The sequence below is a fragment of the Rissa tridactyla genome, chromosome 11, assembly GCF_028500815.1.
Source record: "Rissa tridactyla isolate bRisTri1 chromosome 11, bRisTri1.patW.cur.20221130, whole genome shotgun sequence".
NCBI classification, from domain to species: Eukaryota; Metazoa; Chordata; class Aves; order Charadriiformes; family Laridae; genus Rissa; species Rissa tridactyla.
In genome coordinates this window covers 16320150-16345193 of record NC_071476.1, presented here as the reverse complement: position 1 = coordinate 16345193, position 25044 = coordinate 16320150, and the positions used below count along the sequence as shown (strand labels likewise).

Sequence of the window (25044 nt, the reverse complement as noted above, 5' to 3'; positions counted from 1 at the left end):
GGAAGCTTCAATTTTGCGTTACACTTTTTCAACGAAATTTCTGTTTCAGCTTGAAGTTAGGCAGCCCGTTCTACCAATACAATATGCTTTTCATTTTTCACATATTCAACGGAAGAATAAGTTCTTATTTATCCTGAGAGAGTAATAAATACTTCACATTAGTTTGATACCTTCAACTAACTTTCATGATTGAAGCATCACAATATCATCCCCACTGTTATTCAGGGAAAATTCTGATTTCACTTAAATTTGTTTGCTTATGGATGTAAACATATTAATGCCAACTACAATAGCTATGCCCTTCTACCTTTCATTACTGTTCCTTCTTTAACAAACATTATGGGTTACCTCCTAGAATATACCAAAACATTTCACCATTTACAATCCTAAAGGTCACTTCTGTAACAGACGATGATAGGGATACACAGGAATCGATACGGTTCTGATGAAGCCTACGTAACGAGGGGTCACGGTGGTGCACAGAAGTCTAGGACGGAAGACGACACAGGTAAGGAAGAGCCAGTCCAGACAGATGTAAGTGACATGATACGATACACACATATACTTTTTTTTTTTTTGGCATTTTGGTAGACCAAACTCAAGAGTTTCAGGGTCCCTATTGCATCCTCCATTACGCATGGCAAACCTTCCTCAGCTTTGCCGTAGGAATCATTCTCATTCCACGTCCATGACAGAAATGACAGAAATCACCAAAGGCAACTTCACTGTAAAGAGCACCGAGTTCCCCCCTTTGCTGATAAATGCCCATAGTTACTTTGCTTCCAGATTTAAGAGTTGTTTGGTTGGGGAAGACAGGGTTTGCCCTCTCACCTGCCAACTAACATGAGTTAAAATTCTTGCAAATAATTAAACTTTGCATTTGTGAGTGCTGCACATACTAACAAGTTGTGCTCTGCTGATATTGCGAAGGAGGGAAAAAGCCACTACTTGTTTGTTTCTTTGATCTGCAAAACAAATGACCAGTTAGAGCCAAATGTCTCACAAATACAGTATTTATGGTGCACCTACTAGCAGAAAAAAGGGCAAGAAAATTAGGTACTTAGACAATTGTTTACATTGTTGGGGAAAAGAGTGTAAGAGCGACTCAGCTTTAACAAGTTGCTGTGTCCAGGGAAGCACGAAGGGATACCAAGCACACCTATAATCCAGTTTTTAACTGCTCTGGATACAATGAGGACATCTTTCCAACAAAATACAGAAACCAATTACGGTTCAAACATATCACTTCCAAAACTGAAAGGAATCACTGGGCATATTGAAGTATTATAAAATACTATTAAAAAGTCTGTGCTAGCATATATTTGATGGAAGTTTTGCCAATACATTTAGAGCTCAGTGAGGTCATGCAGCTGCCTCAGTGAGAAGCGAAGTCAAGACAGTGTGCAAACTGAGGTAAGCACAAGTTGCTATTTCTTGTAGAAATCATTATGGTCCTAAAAAGATTGATCATATGCTCACTGCTAAAATTTACCTACGGTATCGTCAATAGAGTAGTAGCAACTGCTGTCCTGAAACAGTCCGTAAGAAACATTTTTACCAGGGATGATCAAGGGACAAATCAGATTTTCCTTCGAGCTACTTTTCGTATGTAAAAACAGGAGAAGTCTTGGAGAAGCAGGAACGTATCTATTTTCAGAGAACATGTAGTTCAAGCAATAAGCTCTATATTTTTTAATATGTAACTTCAAAGGAAACCTACATCATTGATGTGTAGAATACTAATAATCTGCACCTTTGTGTTCTTCTGTTTTTCATCAGTCTTACAAGCTGTTAAAGATATTTCATTAATATATTAAAAATATTTAATATTCAGTACCTAATTCTTTTAATTTCAACTGCTTTCTTGACACTCTTACAGCGCAAATGTATGGGATTATGGTGTAGGGCTAATCAACCTCACTGTATGGCTGAAAAAGAAAAATCCACTAATTAAAACGAATCTTTGATAAGACTTGTTTTGTGAGCCATCATCTATATGCTTAGGAAAAGGCTTGTCTAGTAACTCATAGCAGCTCACCACTTCCTGTGCTATTTCTGCCATATCTGAGCAAAATACTGAATTAACTGAATCTCTAGAAAGGTCCATTTGTTCCGCATCACTTATCTAGCAGGGAAGTTTTTCCTAAACATAGAGAAAATTCACAGCAGGAAAAAAAAAAAATCTAGCATTTACTTAAAATAAAAACAAATTTTTAAAAGTGTTTCTGTTATGAGCAAACATTTATTCATTTAAATGTCTGGAGAAAGAGTAATAGCTTAAGTTTTAAGATAATGAAACTCATTTTCTATGAAAATGAAATGGTATTATATTGTGCAATAAATGATTGTTTCTGCATTTCCTCTCTCTTCCGCTAACTGAAATTTGACTTTCATTGGCAAAGTTTAATTATTGAACTTTTTATCTAAATAAAACATGTAGAAGAAGAATTTGTCAGAAGACTGATTTTACACATCTGTCAAAGAATAACAGGAACACGTTCTTAGCAGGCATTAAAAGCATTTAATAGCCTTGGATTCAGTTAGCTGCAGATCTTTCTCCACCTTGGTGGAAAGCCTGCAAACCCAAGTGCATTTGCAGGTTCTCCTAATGGCACATGGAACCTGCTATTTTTTGTCAACTGGATTTTGGTCTTTCAGACAATTCCACTGTACTTTGGAACTGTTCAAGTTTCTGTATTTTCTTCCCCCCCCCCAATATTTCCAAGTGCTTGAGCTTTTATTCAAAGAATTAAAGTCTTCAATGACTGAAACTTAATGAGCTGAATGTTCTGCTTTAATAGTCCTCCTAATGGATCAAATAGAGAACATGTTAAAAAAAAAACAATCAAAAAACAAACAAAAAATAATCAAACCTCAGCCAAATCTAAACCCCCAAAGACTCTGCAAATGACAGATAAGAGCTGGCTGATAAGCTGTACAGCAGTATCACCACCAAACCCATCAGAGCCGATATCCACATGCTCTCTTCCACCAGTCCTAAGAAAGTTTTTTGCAAAACACTTTTGTGCTTAGGTGATTACAGAAATTTCTGTGTCTCCATTATGGCCACAACTGTTTCTAGGACTGATCTCACGCAGTGTAACTCCATGGACCTGCGAGACTGTTCTATCCTATCATACTCGTGTGGGTGTTTAACGAGGGGTCAATGGTAGGAACTCTTCTGGAGAAAAAGAGAGACTGAATGAAAATCACATACATTCATATCATATTTATATACCTGAGTGTACAGAGCATAAAAGCAATAAAATATTTTAACATAATTCATTAATTAATAGGTATTGCTGTAAGGAGTTGAGAAGTTTTATTAAATAGACTCTTTAAGTACGTATGAGATTCCCGGGTTTCATATTTATTTTCACTTTTTTGTTGTTCGGTTATCCTTCGGAGTAATATTTGTTAGATAACATTAGTCTAGTGTGGAACACGGAACTCCTGGGGAGGAGGAGGGGAGCAGCAGTATGAAGAAGCCCCATACAACCCACTGCAGAGTGCCAAGGCAATAGCGCAGTTCAGGACTTGCTGGGTAGCAGGAAATAGGAGAGCGAAGGGGACGGGGAGTTCAGCTGTACGCTCCTGCTTACACGTTTACCCAGCCCAAGACAATGGGAGACTGGAATCAACCGTACGGTAGCTGTTGAACAACTAATACTAACGTATGGTTTTCCTGCAGAACTCATTGCCACACTATCACTGAGATCAAACACCCGGACGCTGAAATCCACTTGATATGGAAACACCAAGCAGAAACAATCACAGTAATATTACAAAGAATAAAAATGGTAAACTGTATAAGTCCTCAGGCTACCACCAATAACTCTCTAAGGTGTAGATTTTTCCACTTAATAATTTGCACAGTTATAGTTTTTATACAGATATCTTTTGTAATTTGTTAAATATTCCTATGACATAATTGCTATCATGACTAGTAGAAAGAGAAGCTTGATTGGGTGCACTGAACTCCTAATCTAATAGTAAAATTCCCATAGTAATAAACTGCAAGACAAAGACTGGCCCCTAAAACCAGCTGTGTAGACATAGCTATAGATACTAGTTACAAATGGCACAAAGGAGTTGTGGCAGCACAAGGATTATAAAATACAGCCATATTGACATAATGCTTCTCGTAACATGACTGATTTTCCTTTTGTAACTTGAATGTGACAGATGTTGAAAGAGCCACTCAGATGATCAATAGCAATCTGTCATGGCATTTTTGCTATTTCAAACTTACTCTTCCTTTACTGTTTTTACGTTCGCTACACCCAAAGGATTAACCTCAGCCTCCATTCACACATTATTTAAGAAAACATACATTCGCTTTCCATCTCTGCAAAGATCTGTGAAAAATATTCTTATCGCATTGTTATTATTCATGCTATCATCAATGCTGTCAACAGTATAAATAAATGCACGTAGGGAAGACTGAAGCAATGGACAATCCTATCAAAACCAGACAGCAGAGCTCTTGCTGACGTGTTTAATAGTGTAGCGGCAGATGCCAGTAGAGGTGGCGCTGACGATGCCCGTGAAGGCCCCGGGCTTCATGGCAACCCCCAGCACGGGGCTCTGGCCGCCCAGCCTTTGGGCTGGGCTTGTCCTGGCCATGTGGCTATTGTTTAACTTGTTTTACTTTTCCTTAGCTTTGTATAGCCATGTGAAATAACCAGAATTTGAAAAGAAATGGTAATGAGCAGTGGTTAGTCTGAGCAGCGTTCAGTATTTCTGACCCTAACGAAATGACATCGCGCTGCACCACGGGCATGGCTGCAAAGAGAGGGGCACAGGGTGACATGGGAGATCACAGCACTTTGAACGCTCCAGGGACCAGTTAAAGGAGGACAGACCTGGGTGGCAGGCAATGCTGTTTTTAAGGGTAACAAAGAAAACAATGAGCAAGCCTATACCACGCATGAGACACTGCATATACAGTAAATTCAGAAGTTACACAGAGCTGCAGATCAGTGAAGAACGAGCAATACACAAAAGCATGACAGCAAATTATCAGCAGCCCCAAGCATTCCCTAGAGTGAGCAGGATGGAAAACCATTGACAGCAACGTCATGCTCTTCCCAGCAAAAGCGAAAGCCGAGCTCCCCATCAGCAGTGTCCGACCCCTCCTGCAACATGAACGACTCCCCAAAACCTTCCTCCCAGACCGAACTCCACAGCCTCGGGACCCAGGGGCAGTGGCAGCGTAGCACAACATGAGAAAGGAAGGGGCAGATGCTAGGTAGTATAAGCAACCACTTTAGCGGTATTGAGATTATTGGGATTTTTCCTGTAATAGCTTTCTCCCCTCACCCTTTCCTTCTTTTTCTGTAATAGCTACCTCTGGCCTAACAGTAATTTTTGGTTAGCCTGTTATGATTTCAATTACATTAACAATAAATTCTTGACTTTACATACAGTTGTGCTTCTTTTTTGTCCTTAACAAAGACTTGGGCAATAAAAACAAGGAGCTAACCTGCAGTTAAGGCTACGTCCCCAGTTCTCCAGCGGAACTGGGAGCTTTAACAAAAACAGAAGATCCAAATCATCTTATGCTTCTATAAGAGAAGCAGACAAAAGCAGAATGTGTTCTTTCAATTATTCATGTTCAAAATCCATATAGATTTTGTTTTGAAAGGCTAACAGTGTGATTAAAGAACAGAAGGAAAACATATGTCTAAAGAAGCACTGTTAAAAAAATACTTTAGAAAAATGTTTCATTGCATAAAAAAAATATCTCTAACTTCAGGAGCTATCTAGCTAGATATTTGCGCACAACCAACAGGAAAAAATGACTGAGTCACTCCAAATGAGTGCGAATTGGCAGGTCTGCGGAGCCCAGCACTATCTCTGTTGCCAAGTGTCATGCTTCATACAGAAGACTCACGCATCAGGTGTCCATGTCACACTTTTATTTCACTCTGCATAAATCTCACACAGAGATATCTTGACAAGGTTTGTTTTATGCCAACACAAGCACTCCATAAGCATTGCTCTGATGGGAGCTGGGAAGACCAAGAGCTGGCAGCTAGATCAGCTTCGGTGCAGTTTTGATTCCTAGATCAGATACAGAAGTCACCCAGCAAACTATGGTGCCAGTGGTTGCTGGAGCCTCAGCGCCTACCGGTAACATGCGTGTGATGCCCTGAGAGCCTCAACAACCCCAGCGGTCACGGCTATGCTCTGCTGCACTAGCAAATCTAATACACGTTGACCTTGGTAATACTTCTGCTTTTAGGCTCTGGAGAAAACGTCTTTGTTTTTGTCAAATGGATGATATAATGAAACCTGTCATGTGGCAAACCACATTCAAACAGATTCTAGTATGTCATGTAACTGGTATTTTATGTTTTATTCTATTTAGTGTTTTAAGTTTTCTACGACATTGACATATTTTGTGTAATTCTGTCTGTATTTTATTCTGTCACATCTGATTAACCTCTATTTGAAACCCTAACTTTGCATTAGCACACTGGCTCTACTCATATCTGTTTTGAGCTACATGGATAAATCATGTGCTTGGAGCACTGCCTCAGTAATCAAATTGTCTGCTGAGAGTGCAGTTCCATGCTGTAATTCTTGCTGGTGGTGAACCCCGTGTAAACAGAGCCTGCCCTCCTCCTCCCGCACCCACTCATCCCTGCCCGTCCTGCCAGCTCTCCCCCGCTCAGCACACTCAGCTATTTATGCTGATGAAAGTGGCAGGAGAAGGGGAGACATCTGCAAACGTATTAGCTGAGGATCCGACTTCAACAGAGTAACTGCTCTAGCCTCCAAAAAACCAACCCAGAACACACAGGGAAAAAAAAAAAAACAAACAACCCAGCAAAACAAACAAAAAAAACCCCAAACTGAGTGCGATTTATAAACTGATCCGGAAATTTCACCCGTGCAATTTCACCTGCACAACTACAGGAACTGTCGCAGGGGGCAGGAGCGAGAAGCTGCGCAGGAACCGGGCAGGTGGCTCTGAACTCGGCCTTGCTGGAAGAGACGGTTCGCGCAGACCTCCGCCTGGAGGGCAACCAGGTGATGGGGGATAACATGCATCTTAGAAGTGAAAGGTCACGACCCTGTACGTTCCCCAAAGCAGATAATTATGCTAAAGATTTCTTCCCCTCTAGAGAGGCAATTTCAACTTTGAGCTCAGTTTCCTTTGTGTACTTTGTTCAGTATATATCCTGACACCCACACATTATTTTACATCGTGTTTGAAGAAACATGGGTATGCACTCTGCAGATTATGGAATCTTGGAAATATTCCATGGCAATTTTGCATTTTAATCACGTTTCTCCTCTATGTATTGCTCATAAATATTATCCGTTTATTTTTAAAAACATTTTAGATATATATGCCCCATAGGGAAGAAATCCATTCTAAGAATTACTGGAAGCTAACAACTCCACAGCCATCTAAGAGAATGGTTCTTCCCTGCAGTATCTCCTGAGCGACTCGGACCACAGAGCTAAGCTGACACCTGCTTTACATGACTCAGGAACCCCCTGCATTAGCGCCTCCAGGTCTGTTACTTTAACGCGATACTGGTTCTCTCTCTGCAGTTGCTGCCACCCTTGATCTTCCCAGTGCTCTGATGCCACACACAATTTGACTGCTGGCTTACCAAGAACAATTCTTGTAATAAAATGTGCCCTGCAATCATTTCGTTCAGAGAAGGAGGTTTCATCTTGGCAGCAGCACTTTTCACAAAGAACAACATTTAGCAGGAAAAGAAAAACTGCAATTCCTTCATGTTATTTTTATGAAAAAATCCCTTGAAGAGTATATGGGGTAAGCAACTAAAGCATAATGCCTTTTTAAGCACAGGATTCCTTGGAAATTTTGTTCTCCAACACATAAATCTGCCTATGTTACGTATCTCCTCCACTTGTACGTTTATTTCCTTGTCTCATCTTTTCAACTTGCTCCTTTAAAATACTTTTAAACATCCCTGATTCTTGGGCCAACTCAGACAGCGAACTCACTTCCCTGTTGAAAATGACAGGCAATGTCCCACACTTGAAACTTTCCTAACCCGAAACAAGGTGAACTAATTTAATTGAAGAGGAATGCACGCTTCTTCATTAAGTATAATAATTCCTTTTTCCTTTTAGTGACAATTTCTTGACTTTAGTGTCAGCACGCATTCTATTTCCTATGACAGTGGAAAGCTGGAAGAAGAGCTGCTGGTACATTACTAGAGTTTTGTTTACCATGTGCGGTAAAATGTTCTTAGATAACACCTCTATTTGTCTGTGACCCAGCAGGGAGTAAATGAAAATGTTTATTCTGACCCCTCAGCAGCAAGAACTCCCTTAATCCACTCACTGATGAGATAACACTGTAGGATTACAATAATCAACTTGCAGTATGTCCTCTATTAGGGCACTAAAGATACGGCATTTCATATCCACTGGGAAATGATTCTTCCTTACATAACAGTGACAGGCTTTCGCCCTTTGAGATCACATTTTTCACCCCATGCTGAGCCCTCAAACTGCTTCTGGATCAAATGGCTAATATTAAGCTAAATACTACAATTCTAAAAGCCCGCAACTAAAAGAAGAATTGTTTGCAATGCCCACTATTGATTTAAGTAATGGAATGATAAAGACACAGATGTTAACAATATACTTAAGCTTCTAAGCATCCTCATAGGGGTAGAGTTACAACGAACTGCTTGTGAAGGGCTCTTATTTAAATGTAGATACAAATCTCAATCACTTCCTGCCCTAACAAATTCAAAAATTGCTAATACTGCGGGTAAGGCAACTGCTACATGGATTCCACCACAGTTCAAGTCCTGGCCATTGCCTAATGTCAGGCAGGAATTCTCCATTTGCTACAGAATTACTGAGTTTTGTCAAAATTCAAATAATGAAACACGGGGAGGAGGGGAGGGAAGACGGGTGAATTCAGATAATTCATTCAAACCTGGATTTTTTCCATACGCTTTTCTAAAGGAAATTTTAAGTGTCAAAAAATACATATCTTGTGCTCATTATTAAATGCTAAATACCACAGTGTTTTGAGCTGCCTTGTGGCCATTGTAAAGAAAACAGGTGTTCTGATAGATTATAAAGTGTGAGTCAGAGGATGTGCAGAACAGAATTTTAATGAGGCTGCGAGCACAGAAGTCTGACTAGCCTTTTGAACATGATGCTAAAACACTGAAAGTAGTCTTAAAAGAGACAAGTAGCAGGAACACAACTAAAAAATGCTCATTAATGTACACCAAGTGAATGCGATATAGAAAGTCATTAAGTCGGGTTTTGTAAGGCACCGGTGGAGCTGATTACCGCAAGGTCTGCGGTAGAGGAGTCAGATGCTCCGGAGAAGCCCCTCAGAGGTGGGGCTGGCTGGTTCAAAGGGGGGGACTCATCACTTTCACCTTTGGTCTGTCTGACTCCTGCTGCTAAACATGCAAATTTCTTAATGATTTGCTCGGCTATGCGAAGGTCCAGTCTGACTTTATAGCAACAATGGCAGAAAAATCTTCCCTGAGCACCTAATCCAGCCTCCAGTCTCCACGCTCTCCTGTACTAGCAGCAGATGGCACGGAGCCTCTGTGTGGGCTTGCTGACGCCAGCTCAGAGACCTTCCCAAAACAGGAGCTAAAAGCATCCTTATCACATCAGATAACCGTTCAAATCGCTCCTATCATTACGTTCACACAGAGCCTTCTCCAACAGTTTTAAAAGATTATAAACAAAGACAGTCTGTGATTGACACTCAGGAATAAAGTAATTTTGAAAAAATTAAATAATTCTTGCAAGCCTGGTATCTCAGGAAAGTTTTTTCTGCCTGATAACAAAATTGCTGGCTGAAACCCAAGCATGGGCATTACCGAGAGGTGTACATCTGGGGGGGTGCGAATGAAAAGGACTGAAAGTGGTCTTCCAAACAGACACCACACCAATTGCCCTTGAGATAGTTTTACTCACGTGACCAAACCAAAGGAAAGGATGGAAGAAAAAAAATCACATCTGTGCAGAGTTTAAATGAGCCCTTGCACATATACTCAGTTCTGTGAAAGCATTTGCTTTGATATCCATGAGCTCCAAGTTAAGCGTGAATGTAAATACAGGAGTGGATCTTTTAGTAATAGTAAGAGGACTGTATCAGATCTAAATCCATGTGCAAAACATAGAGAAAAAATTATTTTGAGCAAAAATATGACATTCGCTTTACATGAATTAACTATTTTAGTATAATTCCATTAGACTGTTAATTAACCACACACTTTATTAAGGTTATTCTCTTCCTATAAATTTCTGTCAAGCACACACTATCAGTATCAGTTCTGTGCTTCTGCAGCTATCTAGTCCATGCTTTGTGAAGCACACAAGTTGTTAAGTGTATGCATTTTTTTTTGCCTCCCACGCACTCTTGGACATATGCTGTTTACTTTTTAAACTCCAAAAAGTGAGCATAGAAAATTACTTCTACGCAGAGAGGATTTCTCCAGCTCAGCCTTAGAAGTAACATCCACTTGGGTTTCTGACGTTGGAAGCTAATGAGAAACGACATCACATTAACAGTAGAGGGAGGGAGCGATTCGTTACTGCAAAACCTACGTTTAAAAAAAAAAAATAATCAGGTATAGAAGTCAGAACAAGAAAAGAGTAGCATAAAGTTCATTACACCACCAATGGACAATCTCTTTTGATGACACTGTAATGAGGATCCACACTCTCACATACAAATGCAGAGCAGTCAGATCAACTGGGCTGCACTGGTTTTCAATAGAGAGGGAGAAGGTTTTGAGCATTTTCCTGAAGCAGGGAAGGTAAAAAAGGCCAAGCAATGGGGATACCTCAGAAGAGGTACGTAAAGTCCAGGTGAGAACTTTCAGGAAGCCTGAGTAAGAGACACCCGTGAGCAAACCAGGCTGCCTGCCCGCTGCCAGCTTTACTGGCTTGGCTGTCACCTTCGAGAGACCTGGGAAGTGTGAACATCCAGAACGCCAGGACAAGGTCCGAAACCCAGAATGTCAAAATGTCCTTGGAAAATAGGATCATGTGCTATGTGAGGTGGGGTGGGCAATTGTGATCTTCTAGTGTCCTTGTGGAAATCTGGATGTATGAAAGAGTGTGTGTGTGTATATTTGTTTGTATGTCAGAATCCATATCCTATGGATATATAAATGACAGCTTCAGCTTCCGCATCCACACAAAATATCCTCTAGCATGGGTAAACCCGGAGTGCATCTCTCAACAGCAGAATTCTTAAAACACAGGGCAGGTGCATACGGACTACTCCTAGGAGTAGTTTAACCAGGTCGTTAAGTCTTTAACCTTCATACTGTATACTTCGTGTTATTTTCTGGCAGAGTTGTTTTAGTTCTGTTGTTCTTCTGGATAGATGTACATATTTTTAGAACAATGTCAAATTCAATTTCTCCATATTTAGATTATCTTACAAAAACTATAAGGACGTTCTCTGTTCACTTTCGTTCTTCTCCCTGCTATTATAGCTTTGAAAAAAATAGATGGAAATAAACTTGATAAAGCCTAATTAAGAAAAATCCTGAAGTTGAAAAGAGTGAATTAAAGAAAGAAGTAATTAAAAGAGAAAGTATGTTGAAATTCCAGTTTGTATCCCAGTAAGCAGAGGAAGGACCTACAACTAAAATGTATGCACCAAAGCCTTAGTAAGTACAAATATAATGAAACTACACCGACTTATACTGAAGTGCCAGCCCACACAGAAAATGCCTCTATTATTATTGCTTAAAGCATACATGTAGGTGGTGGGAAAGGTGACTGTGAGTTTTGTTTTCCTTGGCCATATACTCTGATCTTTAAGAGAAAAAAAACACAACAAGAAGAAACTGGAAAAACAAGAGCACGTTGGGATGAATACCTCTAAATTATTCCACACACTCACCTCTCCCAATCAGGTTCAAAACAATTCATGATGCAGGAAACCTGTGACCTGAACACACTTTCTGCAACTAAAATATAATTTATATGACTTATTTGCAATGCTCATGAACAATACAACACATACCGTGGGTACATCTGTATCACAAGTATTCAATCTATAAACTGTCAAGCATCTTTAGCTAATTCTTTAGCACTCCCGATTTCCCCTTCAGTCAACTGAAGATCAGTGGTGCCAAGGATATTCGTTCAGCCATCAACACAAGATCATCTCTGAGCATTTTACAGAATTTTTCTCTTAAGAAGCTTTTTAAGGTATAGTTATGGATTTCTGCACCAAGTGGATACTTGTTAGCACTTTACAATCTGGTGCAAAACACATGTTCTAAAAAGATATTAAAGAATAGCTTGAACGGGTATTTTGGTCATCTCAACAACAATTCCTATCTGGATATTCCTGTGGATACTGGACGTTCATTTTCAAGGTGTCTATTTACATACACCCAGACAGAAAATATGTGCATTAGAATTCCATCTTATTCTGATGAAAACAGAAGCAGCTTCATAGATATCTTTGTATCACAGGCTTTATTTTCACTAGGATTTTTTACTTCTATTTTTTAAAATTAATTATAAAAATTGAGATTTTACAAGTTTCTTCAGAAGAATAAATGTCTCTGATTCCAAACCTGTTTCACCTAACTCCCTGTTACTTACTCTCAAAATCTCTATTAGTGTAATCCAGCTAAAGCGTGTGGCCATTGCCATTAAGAACAGATTTCATTGTTTCAATTATCAACAGATGGCTTTCCTGCCTACTTTTTTTCAGTCTCACATTCAAATGCAAACCTGCTTTAACGACAACTTCTTCCATGTTTCTGTTTTTTAGAGTCAAGTTGAATGGAAGGAAAGCAAGCCCTAACACCAGCTTAATGGAAAACGCGCACTCGACTGCATCCTTCCTGATCTCAGCAACACCAGTCAGCAGTAGTAAAGCCCAGGCTCAGAGCAAGTCAGCGTTGGGAAGTCTTAGCATTAGTGTGCTATAGATACCGTTTAAGTTACATTTTAAAATAACTCCATTGTAAATGCTGCACATTAATCGCTTGCCTACGGAGAGTAGGTAGGAGTTGGACAGTGTTGCCAAAGAAATGTCAGTAAATGAAAACTAAGTGCTTAAATTTTCGGTTGGAGAACAATAACCCTTCTAATTATTGCACATAAGTTATAGCTTTTGTGTGGTAAACACCTAATAATCAGTAACTGAAAGTTAACCCTTTAGGTTTGAGAATAAACCATTTGAAATATTTAAATGACAATACTAGTGCAATGGCCCTTTAAAATTAAAATGCATGAGGTTTAACAGTTTACACTCTGCCGGTTCCCTACTTCAGTTCAGAATGCTCAGATCTTCAAGGAAATAATCTTGTTATAGCATTTCCATTTCATTCCATCATGTCTTCCATAGCATGTAAAAGAACAGTCAAAGCAAAAGGACCATATGCATTTGATTTTTTTTTTTTTTTAAAGTTGATTCCTTGGCAATAAGCAATGCATGAGCATGTCTATAAATCAATTGCTTCAAAGACTTATTCCAAGCACTTATCTAAAGAGAAATGTTTAATTGTCCCAAAGGAGGCTTTAGCTTTTCTTCCCTTCCTCGCTATGATAAAGCTGAATATTGCACAAATACACACCTAATTTCCAACATCAAATTTATCAATCGCTGGTCTTGTAAAGAACAGTATACCCCAAGCCAGAGAGCTCAGTTTACAATTGACCTCGGAACTGTATTGCCTTTCCTTCATCCACGTATAATAACTTCCTTCTAGCCCAGCTCCCGGCGCTCCAGGTGGGAGCTGTACAGCTCAGCCGGGAAAGAAAGGGGAAGCCCACAAGCCTCCCCTTGGACCACAGAGCGGCACAGCAGAGCATCGCCCGCCCATGCAGGGCACTTTGTCTGATTTCAATTTTCTGCCTCAGAAAAAGAGGCAGAGGCAACAGAGTCATTGACATTGCTGCAATAATGGCTACAGACCACTAAGCATACTAAGTTCCCTATTCTAGCCACCAACACACTAAATGGTTCACCAAACTTTGTCCTGAAATGAAGGAAAACATACAGTAAGAGGTAAAAAACACCTCTCTCTTTTTTTCTTTTTCCAGACATTTCATTTACAAGCACAAATAACGTTCAGGGAATTTCCATATTTGAAGTATGGCCAAAAATGGTACAGTAGGAAACAGCTGTAACGCAGCCTGTTAGATGTATTCATTTTGTTTTCTGAGCATCATTCCAGTGGCACAAATGATATTTCCCACATGCCCTCAGTCTACAAAAATGATGATGGAAGCTTCATAAATTACTGATGCATTGCTTAGACATACTTTATAAAATTAATAAATTCTTCATGAAGCAATGGAATGACGTGAAAGCTTCCAATACAGATTGCACGTAGGTCTTCCCTGGGTAGCTGTTAAAAAGAAAAGCCCCTTTAGAATTGAGATTAAGATGGACCAGCTTCATGGTTAGACAGAGCACTCACACAGCAAAGTAATTAGGAACAACTTCATTATTTTCCAGCACTCTAAAAAGAAGTACGCACAAAAAAATTACTGAAAACGACACAGCAAGAATGTAAAAGAAAGAGGAGAATCCAGACTGCGATGGGTAGAGACAGGCCTTGGCTGGGAATGCCGGTGTACAGTAGCACAGACTGCTGTGTCCAACCCGTATCTAGTGAAAATAGGGCCCTCTCCACCTTCTATCATCTCTCCTGCAAAACTGTCAATTGAGAAAGTAACTGACTTTACAGCACATTAATTAGTGCATGTTGCGTACCTAGTGACAACTTCAAGCTCTCACGCGGGTTACAAAAAATCCACGAGGTCTGTAAAGTATATACGAACACGTGCTCTAATCTATTTCTATCGAATGTACAATTTTTCAGCCCTAGAAGACTCAGAAAAGCAGCACACAAGAATAAACTGAGAGATAAATGTTAAATAAATATTAAAATGTTTTCAAATTATTTCTAGAAAGATCAGCTCTGCCTTCTCTCGATGGATGCTAGCATTTAAGTTGTTCATATTTTCTTTTTTTCCTCCTAAATGTCAGATGTTTCCTACTTCTCGTTTTCACCTAAATTTGCAGGACAAACCTAAACCTGCTGCTCAGATGATCCTGCGTGGCTAATACACAGAAACAAACTGGAAACAGTATATGTTTTTCTGGAGTGGGTTTAGAAACAATATGCCATTTTCAAATAAAAATCATACAAGAAGCTTTTCTTATGGCAGGGCAAAATAGGAAATGAAATGGTAGCCAAGGTAACTATATCCAGATATACCCATAAACTAGATCGTGAAAGCTGATGCTCTTCAGCTTTAACACTAGGCAGAGCAGATTGCAGCGCACCGAAGAGGACGGCTGAGACACCACCACCCAGGAGAAACCCTGGACAGTATGCACACAGACGTGTAGCTAGAAAATTCTTTGGGGCAACAGGCCAGAGACAGGATAAGACAGAGCCACTGAGGCTCTGATCCAGCAAGGTGTCTAAGCACGTGCCTCACTTTCAGAGCGTACAAGGGACTACAAAGGGACTGTCGTGACTGTAGACTGCTTGAATAAAATGTATGCTTAATTGCTTTGCTAGGCTTGTGGCATGATTATTAAAGCATCTGGCAACCCTACTGCAAACAAGATTCGTATGGGACTACTCTCAATGGAGCTGAGCAAGTCTGCTGAAGAACACAAACGTTTTCAGGGTAAGGGCCTCATTTGTTTGTCACAGTCTTTTCCTTGCTACGTGCTTATATGAGCATCAGTCAGGAAAAGCTTAAAAATCAAACAGAAACACGGTGCTTTGTTTCCAAAAGTATCATTATACACATATTATCATCACTCGTGTTGCTTACATGCAAGATGGGCTCCAGTATTTTTCTTTGCTGCAATTATTATCTGTCCTGCAATGCCATAAACAGCCATCACACTTAAATTTTTAGGTTTTTTCCTCGGGTTTCTTGGATGCACAATTGCAATATTGAGCTGTTTATGGTTAGTAGATGCCTTAAAATGAACAGATCCACACAGGAGAACTTAATTCCTTAAAATACACAGTGGGTAGCAGAGACTGATTAGAATATGAAGGAGATCATTTGTAAACCTACCCATAAGCTTGGGATAAATGCCTATTTTAAAAGACTACTGAAATGGAAGTACTTTAGACGATGGGAGCAAGCAATAAATCCATTGAGGAAGCAGAGATGCTTATGATTAAAAAAAAAAAAGTTGTTTGAAAGTTTGCAGACTGGAAAAAAGCATTAAAACCAACACTTTTTATAAATAAGCAAGAACTTTTTGTTTGTAGAAGTATTTGGACTTCATTATTCCTGAACTACTTATTTCACAAGTAAATTAATACATCATTCAAGCCACTACAAATAAAAATCATGTGTAGAACATACGCTTGGCATATCAAAGTTATTCAGGAGAGTGACAAATAACATTTTTTAATTATTGCTGGCGGGCTGAAACCAGAGAAGCCTTGTGCAACTTGCTTTGATCAATATTCTGAGCTGACACAAAGATCAAGGTTAAAATGTGGTCATCACATCTTAATGAGGACCTTGCTTGCAGAAGAACCCCATATGAACCGATCCCGGAGTGTAGCCGCATATTATCACCATTTTTCTCTAACAATGAGGAAGTCTGGAGTTCAAATACCTTTACAGCCATAACAAGGATTGGTACTAGTCTCCTGCAGAAGGACACTAGAAACAGATTTAATGAAGGAATCATCTGGGGTTTTTTTTTTGGGTTTTTTTTTTGGTTTGTTTTTTTGTTTTTTTAAGTGGTTCTCCACCAACCTTAATGACAAACACCAATGAGCATTTGGTGTCAGAAAAGAGATAGGTCTGAGAAACAGAGAAAGGAGGGGGGGAGCTCACTCTGCCCATGGAAGTAACCCCGTAACACTAGTGGTACAAGGCTTTGCCAACATCTTGCTTCTTTTCAAAGAAATGACTAATGTGTGAAATCCCATATTGTATCTCCAAAGCCAGTATGTTGTCCGTACATAGCAGGCAACACCTATCCACAGTATAATTGCACACAGTCAAGGAGCTCATGACAGTTCTCAAACCACGCACCACAAAAAACTGACCTCATCCTCATCATCCTTACAGTGAAACTCCCCCACCCATGGGGGAGTCTGGGCAACAGTGACAGACAGACGACTTCCTTAGCCAACCTTGTACATACTTACAGATATCTGATATGCCCCTAGAGTCACGCAGGGGAACCTGTTCACTAATGGTTTATAGAATATGTTGATGGCAAAGCCAGCATCACTCTGTAGCACTTACATTTTAAAAAAAACACATGAAAAAAAAAAATCTAAGAGAGGCCTGGCCAGTCCTACTGGGTATAAGATACCAGGGTACGTGTCAGTTTCCTGCTTCTATGCCACAGAAAGACCCAATGCTGACCAACGTGAAGCTTGGAGACATCCCCAATGACTCATCACTTATGTCAATTCAAGAAGGTCATATCCAGACTCCTAAGAAAACACATAGTAAAATTCCATGCAGATGGAAAAAATGAGACAGTCTATTTGCTTGAAGGTTCCAGTACATCACATCCTATGCAACCCAGAAGTCTGTTTTCCTGCTGCAAATATTCAATCCAATAGCATGTTCTGGTTTAGAGACAAAACAGCACAGCCAACAAGATCATCTTGAACTGTTTGACAGGTTTTTTTTCCCCTTCTGAAAGCCTCAGGCTGGGAACATCTATCAAGCTATCCTTTCTAATTTAATTGGGTTGTAGTTTACACTCACAACCAAACAATAAAGTTAGAGTAACGAGTTTCAATCACAGGACTCTAGCAAAGAGTTTAATTTATACAGATAATTAAAGTCACCATCTTACTGTCCTTTCCTTGTTCTTGGTACTGTAGTAGAAATTGTAGATAGTGGAACATTATCACCAGTGATCTTCCCATGGTATTAAAAACTTCTTCAGAGATGAGCAGCAATTTTCCTACTTGAAGCAGTATCGGGCTTCACTACAGTGAAATAAAAGGATCCCAGCACAATCCTGACTTCCTTTACTTATCCCATTTTTATAAAGATCCAATAATACCTCTTGAAAGGGCTTATAGCAACTTACTACATTTTAATAGCATTTTAGTAGTATCAGTAATTAACTAGTGACTTTAAATGTAATAAAAACCATATACATCTTCTGACTGAATGATTAAACAGGTGCAGGCCCAAACTTAAACAAGTCTAACATGGCTTTTACTATTTTTCTTAATTTAGAATCCAGAGCACGTAGAACTTTCAAAACACTAATTATAAATGTGAAAATAAAGTCTTAAAATTATTTCAAAGAATAACATTTTGCACGACTTCTGAATTAACCTAAGCCAATCGCTTCTTCCTCCTAAGAATTAAACAAGAATTCAATTACACAAAACCATTAAATTGGCAGCTTTAAGAGCAACTCTTCTTTTTGCATTTGAATATAAACACTTATCTTAATACCAAGCTAGGCACTGTTAAAATCCCTTGTATTCAAGAGAATCCTTGACTCTTGTTATATGAAGCAATTTTGATATCAGGAAATCAGTTGCTTGATTTTTGTTTATTTATTTATTTTCCAAACTAAATTAGTATTTGCCCAAACACTTCAAATTAGATAACAGCTTTATTATGAAATTGCAGCTAGTTGGTTTAGACTTCTTACAATCCCCAGTTCATGTACAATGTCAGGTTTCCATACTTAGAAGTAATCTGAGCAACCAGTACCAGAAGGTATCTTGAATCTAAGAAACTTGAATCTTTAGGCAGTGTGTGAGAACGAGAGGAATTACAGGCAATATTCTGCTATACATGTCAATAAATATACCAAATAATTAGTACGTTATCAGTTGCTTCAATTGCTACTCATTTTCATCAGGGTATTTGCTTAGGACCAAGTAACATTAGAATCCGCTCACTGTACAAAGGAGAGACGTATTTAAAAGAAAAGGCAAATAACCATCTGTTGCCCCTTCCTTGCTAAGTGATACTCACTTCAGAAGAGCGTCCAACATTTGTATGTACAGAAAATGAAATTCAAAAGCAGCAAAACAAGCAACCACCAGTATCTCCCTGTACCAGGACACCTAAACGTCTATCACAGCACTTCTGGAGTCACACTGCTACTAGTGGAAGAAGCATAGCACATGAGAGGGGGAAGAGCGATACGCAGCACCGGTCTCCATGCTCCTCTCTGCCCTCCTTTTCTGAGGAAGGGCAGAGGTTTATTTAAGAGGAAAGTAGCCATGAAAAGTTAAAGCAGAGAAACCCTGAAAAGTAGCAGTGTTAACAGGCCAAGGCAAGGCTAGAAGGAAGCCAAGACAATGAGGTGTCATGGCTTAACCCCAGCCGGCAGCCAGGACCACACAGCCACTCTCTCAATTCTCCCCCATCCTCCCACAGAAGGGGAGGGAGAAGAGGGAGAAAAAGAGAGGACAGGGAAAAAAAAACCCAAAACTCGTGGGCTGAGATAAAGACAGTTTAACAGAATAATAATGGAAAAGGAAAGTAATAACGGTAAAAGAATATACAAGTTATACACCACAAGTCACTCTCACCAGCCACTGAATTGCTTGCCCAGCCTGTCCCAAGCAGAGATGATTCCTGTCCCCAGCCAACCCTCATTTATACACTGAGCATGACACCTATGGTACAGCCAGCTTGTTCTGTTTGTGCTCCCTCCTAGATTCGATGGGAAGCTGAAAAAGCCCTTCACTAATATAAACATCACCTGGCAACACCTAAACCAATATGCACTGCCATTCCTTTCATACCAAAGCTGAAACACGGCAACCACTGGAAAGAAAATTAACTCTGTCCAAGCTGAAACCAGGACATAAGGGCAGGAAAAGAGCCAGCTATAACTCACAGTCAGTCAGTTGCAGGGAAGAGAAAGCCCCATTAAAATCTCAGAAACACTCCTTCAGTGGCAAAAGCTCCCCTTTTTAGTTACCTTTTCAGCTGCTCCAAACAATGGGGTTCCCTCATGCTCCATGAGAAACAGCAGCAAGAAAGTGTCACACTGACCTGGTGCTTCTTCCTTCTAGAAGGAATCTTTACACATTAGTAGGTAATTAACACCACCTGCTTATTCCCCTCCAGGCAAGGGAAAGGAGCACCTTGCACCTGAGACTGCTGATTGCTCTTCTCCTCTCCCCCACACACCTGCAACTTTTAAATGTGACCTCTGGTACCAATCACTCATGAAGAAAAGTAAAATACCTACACTCAATTTCCCTGCTTGAGCAAGTATGGTCGCAGCACTTCCCTCCATAAGCAGGAGTTTGGGTTTCTTACTCTTGCATTGTTTTGTGTTACAGTGTTTTGCTTTTCAATAAGGCCAGATACTACCGCTGTTGCAACAGGTTAATTACATTCTATTTTAATAAGCATCTTGCTTTAACCTCTGCTTGTATGAGATTAAACTCTCAACCTCAACACCACTTTTTTTTTTTTTAACAGGGGAATACCACACTGACTGTGGTAGTCATGAATTTTGCTTAACCTTTGTAATAGTTGTTCCAATACATCTTCATTTATTAACTGTTAGTGCAAGTGTTCTGCATGCAGTATCTGCAATGGTCTCAGTGATTATCCCAGCCCTCAAAAGCTTGGTGTGAGGATTTGCCCTTGCACAGCCTGCGAGTCAGAAACCACGGGCATGCTGGAGTAACCAGGGGACGGCAGTGAGGTGCGCTGAGATCCCACCGTCTCTTACGGAAGAGCTTGTGGACAAGTCACCCAGCTCTGCTCCTCCCTCGTGTTGCTGACAGCATGTGATGAGGGTGCCCATGCTCAGGGTACAGCACTGACACACTTCCGCCACACTGCAGATCTTCGAGTAAATCAAGTCAGTGACAGCCTCTCCAGCCCCCTCCTCACCCACCTCAGAGAGGTCCCCCTTGGGATGAGAGTGCCAGGGAGGGGACATGGGCAGCACCGCTCAGCCCAGAGGGACAGAGTATGCCTCTTGGCCCAGGGGTTCTTCACCTCTCTTTGGCTTTACAAAACCAAAGTATCTTGTTCAGTAGAAATGCAGAAAATAAACCAATTGAAAGTTAAGGGTTGAGAAGTTTACAGATTTATCTCAATCCTAATTTCAGCTACTCTTGGCAGGCCAGGCCAGGCCAGGCCGTTTTTTCTGACAAGTAGCTGATGCCTCCTCAGACAATTCAGCAGGGTACTCGTGGCAGCCACCAAACTCAGAGGCAGGCATTCGCCTGTGCCTACCTGGGCGCCTTCCCCTCCCCCTTGACAAGCAGGAGATGAGAAAAACTTGATTGCTTTTTCCTCTTGGCTCTTCAACCTTACATATTCATGTCAGGAGTTCAGGGGCTTTTCCCAGGGAGACTATTGGTCAAATGACAAGTAAAACAGTCCAGCAAAGAGAGCGCATGCCCGTGTTTAAAAACTTTTCTCCAATTTGTGACTTGCTTAGGATTTCCTGGCCCAGTCATTGTCTCCCCCACAGCCACAGGTTTCTGGCTCTTGGCGGAACCACAACTAAAAGAACACAGAAATGATGATACCACATCCAACCCCATACTTCAGTGCACACTGTGTTTTCTAGTCCTCACAGCTGTGGGAAGAAATAAGAAAGTGGAATTCAGTTAAACAAAACAGCCAAGAGGCAACCCAAAGGCAACTAAATCTTTCTGATGCAAAGCACAGACATGGAACAAAAATAAAATCTTGATTTTAACCAGAGATCTGGGGTGTGGCGTGCCCCAGATTTGTCTAGCTTCAGTATTTCTACAGTCCTGTGCTGTATTGGAACCCTTAGTCACTGCTTCGCACTGGCAGGCGAAAGAAATATTTCGTCCTGCAGGATGCATGTGGTTTTTCATACTATGGTTTTAAGACAAGCTTCATATTCTGGAAACAAAACGAGAGAAAAATCAATGACGCGTAGTATTTAGATTCTGCATATCTAAACAGCCATGATGAATTAATCACAGCAACAATGAACTGCAGGAAAAAAATTCAAGAAATGCATTAAACTTTCAAATTTTACATTAAAGCAAAATAAATCCCTCAAATTATACAGTACAATTACCACAGTACTGTTTTGGTTGTGCACAGTCAGTTAAATAAGATTAATTTAGCAACTCTTAAATATCAATAAGTAATAAACATCTTCATGTATAGGCCATGCTCGCTCATTCATGTGCTCTGGAGTGTATTCAAAAATGATTTCTTCAATTAGCTAGACATAGTGTCTAACGAAGGACCTACTTCTCATTAAGGATTATTTAATCACATATGGAGATTGGAAGGCATTTTTATCTGCTATTTTTCAGTTCTTGATTAATTTAAGAGATGCTTAAAATGTTTTTCAAATGTATTTTCACCCTATAATAATCCCAAAGAATTTGCTCTCTCCCAATGCCTTTTTCTACTACCATCAAGCACAGGAAACATGCGAACGTCGTCAGAGATGTGCCAACAGATGCCCCCCCCCCCCCCCCCCCCGATTCACTACTCGGAAGCCTGCAACAGGAGAAAGGAAAAAAATAACAGTCCTTACGAAATTACAGAAAAAAAGCACAAGATAATATCCTGCTGCAGAATTCCACTTTGTCTTGTAATAGCTTTTTTAAAAATCTGTAAACCTCTAATAGAATTACATTTTATGAGGGTTTTGCAACTTAAATCAACACCTTCCAGAAACTAGAACAGTAGCAATATTTTTAGTTTTATTTGCAACTCATTATTAACCTTGGTTCCCACCTATAAAAGATTATATTGCAGTAGGTAAGTTGATACTTTTTCAATCATCTGTCCTGAAATCCATACAGAAATGCATTACACAACAACAAAGAGGTCTCTTATAAAATACTGTTTTCACTCTAGACAGCACAGACAAGGAAGGAGAGATGAAATTTGTAGCTTAAGTACTGGAGTAAAATAAATAAAGCAGTAGATGTCAACATATTAACAACAACTTAATCTCTTGAAAATGAGAAGCGAAATGAAATCACAAAAAATACGCCTGACAGCTACGGTTACAAGTGACACACACAAATCTTGTTTATTGTTCTCCTTCCTTGAGAGCTGGTATTTTATGTATCCCACTACTTGGGAGTTGATTATGAAAGCAATGCTGGGGTCAAAGATTAGCTTACAACTATTCCTCTGTTTTAATTCCCACAAGAAATGCAGAAATAGGTCACACCAGTTCTGTCTAGTTAATTTAGTACGCTAACTTCTATTAGCAGTACACTCAATTCGCCTATAGTACATCACAAGCTGCTGACACTTTCATACATACAAATAATTGCTTTTAAAGAAAGCATTACTTCATCACTACTAAGTTATGGAGTACTAAGTAATTCGTGCGAAGCTCATCTGAGAAGTCTACCACATGGCAAGGTTTCCCATTCATTTAAATAAAAACAGCTGAAAGGAAAAGTATCACACTCTAAGTATTCCTCTTCCCTCTCCTATTATTTCCATATATCACCATGAATACCGAATGAGCTTTAGCAAATGCAGAGACTGACAAACAGCATTGCTTTTGGAGAGATAAATCCTTCCTTGAACAGCCTCATAACCACGTTCCTTTTCTGCCTTATCTCCTAGCTCTGTTCTGTGCCTATTCAGACCACTGTTTTCTCTGCCGGTCTTCTAAATCCTTTGCCTTTCTCAGCTCATGTTCTTCGCTTTCACTTTACTCCCATTACGACTCCTGCTTGTCCATATTTCAGCTTTATTTCTTAGATGGGAGAGCGTGTTACAACACGTAAGAAAAGGGTAACTGTTATGAACACATACTAGAAATCGGTACTCGGTACCTGCTGCTCCACTTCAAACACACCTGTCATACACGCATCATTTCAGACCTTGGGCACGAGACATTAAAGTAAATTCACCAACATCAGTGATTTTCCAGGTTCCATACTTCCTATAACTAGACAGCAATGTCATTAACAATAGCGCATTTTCTGTGACATTTTTGCCTGAGTCCTTTTCCCCATAACTGATAACAAGAATAGAAAACAAATTATATGGTCTATACACTTAAGTGATTTGTAATGGATTCATTTCACACCAAGATGTGGTAAGTAACACCATCCAGCATGCAAAGTAAGTATCGCAGAATTTGTGATTAAATGGGAAAAAGAGCTGTACAAAATGCAGGTAAGACGTCCAGGAAACCTGCCTGAGCTCTGCCAGTGTCCCTCACTGGCAGCCCACACTGGTCAGGCTCCCCAGTGGCCCAGAGTGGCAAAAACCCAAGGCCATTTAGTTACAAAGACATGGCTCTGAAGTAGTTAAACTACCCTGATTCCTCCCAGGGAGCAGAGAATCCATCGTCAAGAGCATGGCCTTGGACAGGCCAGAAGGACTGGGAAAGCTCGAGGGATGGTTGCAGCGGCTGTAATATATTCACTACACTCAAAAAAACCCCAAAATCCACCACGCCAAAAAACAACCAGCTGTTTGTGAAAGAAGCTCTTACTTCACTTCGCTTTCAAATTTGTTTCTTTGATTTCTCTCAGTAAAGGAAATTAAGTTGTCTCTCAAATTGGGAAGAGAGTGTCGAGGGTTAAGTCCCATGCAAATCTATTTTCTTTGCCTCTGAAATCTTGTAGAATCTAAAGAGACAGAAGATGCTTCAGGATCTCTAGTGATCTGATTCCCCAGCTCAGTCTTCATAGATAGTAGGAAAGCCCAGCGTTGTTATTTTCATGTGATGGAATAGCCTTCTAAAAGGTAAAATTAAGACACACAACTAGGCATTGCAAAGCAATATTATTCAAGCTACAAAAAGCCCTATGGTGTAGAAAAAAAGAAAAAAAGCAAAGAAGCTATCTGCAAGCATAACAAAAATCTGAACTAAAGAAATACAGAACTAGCACCCATACAAAAACTACTAGAAAGGGAGAAGTCACAAATTTCAAATAAAATGTTTTGTTCATCAAGATGATGGAGAAGCACCCAAAAACGTAATGACCTTAAACTAAAATTGACAGAATAGGGCAGATCTCACTAGGTACACACAACCAGCACGCTATAATGGTACTGCACAATAACTGAAATGTTTCCAGTTGATTTGGGTTC

At 39.9% G+C, this 25044-nt stretch overlaps 1 protein-coding gene across 1 annotated transcript in view; it reads right to left on the bottom strand.

Annotated features, from left to right (window-relative positions):
- TENM2 (teneurin transmembrane protein 2) overlaps positions 1–25044 on the bottom strand; it is a 1855021-nt gene that overhangs the window by 383323 nt on the left and 1446654 nt on the right. The window lies entirely within an intron of this gene.